At 37.4% G+C, this 3,216-nt stretch overlaps 1 long non-coding RNA gene across 1 annotated transcript; it reads right to left on the bottom strand.

The window, feature by feature from the left end:
• Window positions 1-448: 448 nt before the first annotated feature.
• LOC121753927 lies at window positions 449-2,853 on the bottom strand. The gene is made up of 2 exons (XR_006040522.1): window positions 2,666-2,853; window positions 449-2,278 (listed from the first exon to the last, which is right to left on the bottom strand). It is a non-coding gene; the product is annotated as an uncharacterized LOC121753927 (long non-coding RNA).
• Window positions 2,854-3,216: the final 363 nt, after the last annotated feature.

The following is a 3,216-nucleotide window of genomic DNA, read 5'->3' as shown; positions in this document are numbered from 1 at the left end:
GATGCAAAAATCAGGTGATCATCCGCGGAGGATGGATCAGGCGCGGAGGATGGGGTAGCATCGTGCGCCCACCTGCAATGGCGGATGATGCATCGGATGGGCTATCCTCCGCCCCATTGTGGATGCTCTAGTGCGAATTCACCGTTGACAAAAGCCTCTACGGTTGCAATATTAACTAGCATAACATCAACAGTTCATTTTGCAGATAAATGAATGGCATGAAACTATGAACATGAACACAAATTAGCAGTTCAAGATAACTGTCTTTCTTTCATCTTTTAGTTGATAAACAACTAAAATATACAAGTGAGTTACCAAGCATAACGAAGAAGTCTTGATTAACGAAGATCAATGGTTTCACACCAAAATGCGGATCAATCACAAAAAATATGATATGGCAATTAAAAGGAATAGGTGAAAATGATAGACTGGAAGCACAAAAATCGTAAAACCAACCGATATTCTTATTGATAGGGCTCGTTACAAGCATGGTTTTATAGGGATTTATTACACTAACCGGGTTGATAATATGCGAAAAAGTGGTGAATTTAAGTGTGCAGGGGCTATAAAGTGTAAAAGCGGCAAATGTAGGATCGACTTGATCAACTCGATAAAGGAGTGAAAAAATGGCCAGAAATGGAGCTAAGTTGATCAGTTGTGTACAAGCAGCGGCCGACAAGTTGATCAAGTGGGGTGCACCACATGAAGTGATGAGTCACCGGAGAGAGAAGAAAAGATGTCATCTCAAGGGCACAAATGTCAAGATAGGATGGGCTTAACCTAGGAATTTGGGCCCAACATCATCGTATAAACAGCAAGGAGAATGCATGCAAAAGAGAGTCTTTTTTCGAGTCCAATATCACCTCAGTCACTACACAGTCCTCTTTTTCATTTTCAAGCATGGAGCAAAGGAGCTAGGAGTCATTGGAGTTGCAGTTCTACTTCAACCTTCCTCTTTTCTTCCTCGTAAGGGAAGAAGAGACGCATATCTACCTAAGAAGCCTTCACAGTTTGTTTTTCTTTCAAAACCCGAGGGGTTGAAACAATTGTTGCTTAGTTTTCGTTCATGTTTTCTTCCGAATTTTAGTTGTTATTTTGTTTAGTCTCTACTCTGTTCCTTGTTGCTGATCGATCTTCTGAATTTGAGCTTTGGAATTCTGTTTTGTTTGTTGAGGATCGTTTTTGAAATGGAGTTTTCAATGCAAGCTGCTTTGGATCTGATGTTCTCTGTTCGTGTTTCTTTTATTTAGCTTAGTTATGTTCTAATTTGGAAGTTAGCTCTGTGCAACTTAGTGATTTATGTTGGGCTTAGCCCGCCCGCCTACCAATCAAAGAGGCTGAGAGTAAGCGTAAGCTTAAATCTGAAGTTAGGATGAAGTATGTGATGCATGTTTGGTTGGATTCGGTGATTTGGGAGTTGGATCTTGTTTAGATTACCTCTGTTGCTCTGCCTTCCGATTTTTTTCGTAGTTAGATCTAAGTTTCACTTCGTTAACTTGCATGAGTTTAGGACAGATACCTTAGATTTGTTTTCTCTTGGGTTAAATCGCATGGATCCGTGTTTTGATTTGTTTGTTTCTCGCTTTAATGTCATATGCTTTGCTTTTCTCTACCGTGATGTTTGTTTTTAGATGCTTAGTGAAGAAGAAGATCATAGTTTGTTAGGATCGCAATCGCTATCACCTTTTCATTGTTTGCAGCTTTTTGTAGTGCACTTTTCTTTTAGTGGTCCCCGCTGTTATGTTGACGTATGATTTATATATGAGTTGATCAGTTCAAGTTATGATGTTTCATGTTGATAGTTTAGTTGATCAGGTTAGTTTATTGCTTGAGTAATTTTAGTTAACCCACCAGTAGTGAAGCGTGGCAGAAGCAACCCCCAACATGTCTCATACACAACTCGACATGCCTCTGTCCCTGTGAGATTCGACCCTTACTTCCATTTACTAGTCTATAGTATTGTGGGTCAAGGTATTGAAGGCCAGGCCTCTCCGTTTGCATGACCAACGACTAGATAGTTGCCTACTTGATCCCTTCATCATTGACTTGATCAGTTGAGCAGTATCGACATACTAAAAATCTGGTGTGTGAACTAGAGTCATTAGGTTGAGGGAAACCTCGAGCACTTCACTTATTGTGCAAAACAGCATAATTGGCAGAATTCAGAAATGACAAGAGAAAGAAAGCAAGATTAGGCAGTAGCATTCTTCTCACTTTGTTGCTTATATAGCTCTACTTTCATTCTCCTTATCTCTGCTTCATTCTCCATTCTCTCTTTCTGCAGTTAACAGCAACATCAAGAGAGAAAGGAGTCTAACCTTTTTGCAGTGAACCAAGACATTAAATCCTAATTCTCACTATGCAAAACCATAGCTAAACTACATGTAATTTTTAACCATTAATTGTAAAATGCAGTAATTTCCTAAGCTCAAACTTCAGCTTCCAGAAAATAGGTAATTTCTAGGAACCCTAGAAAGTATGCTTCAGCTTTACGAATAAAAAAATTCTTAATTACTGTTCAAAGAACTCAACGAAAATAGCCCGATTGCATAAACCTAAATCTCCAAAGTTCCCAATTTTAAGTTAATGCTAACAAAATTACTCATTTTCAGCCCTAAATGAAGACATTAAAATTACCAATTAGTAAATCGCGGGAGAAATATACCTTCTCATCCTGGTGAAGAGCGATCCAGACATGGACCTACTCCATTGTTTCCCAGAAAAGGAAAGCTCCAAATGACATAGCGAAGAAGCTCCCAACTTTCACCAGCTTCTCAAAATTGGAGCAAAATATCGCCGATTTTCCGAGAAGCGATGGAAATCTCTCGTAATCAAATCACTTCCTACTGCAGTTTTTTTTGGGAATAAATTAAGTCAATGTTAACGCGAAACCATTTCAGTGAACTTTTATTTGATCCGTTGCTAATTTTTTAAATTGCTAATTCTGTTAATCCATTAATACAGTGTATTGAAAATATTAATGCGAAGACATTTAAATGTCAACATTAACTTAATTGATATTTTTAATACACTATGTTGACATTTTATATATATAAATGTCAACACAAATTTGTATCGATATTTAAACGCAATTGTATTGTCATTTTTTATATATTACGTTGATAAGTTTAACAATTTAGCAATCTAAGAAAAATTATTATTATAACACACCCCACTATATCATTTACAATTTTTTTGTTTCACTACATCCATACT

This window comes from Salvia splendens, chromosome 11 (assembly GCF_004379255.2).
Source record: "Salvia splendens isolate huo1 chromosome 11, SspV2, whole genome shotgun sequence".
In the NCBI taxonomy this organism is placed as follows: domain Eukaryota; kingdom Viridiplantae; phylum Streptophyta; class Magnoliopsida; order Lamiales; family Lamiaceae; genus Salvia; species Salvia splendens.
The sequence above is the reverse complement of the archived record's forward strand: the minus strand, read 5'-3'. Positions and strand labels throughout refer to the sequence as shown.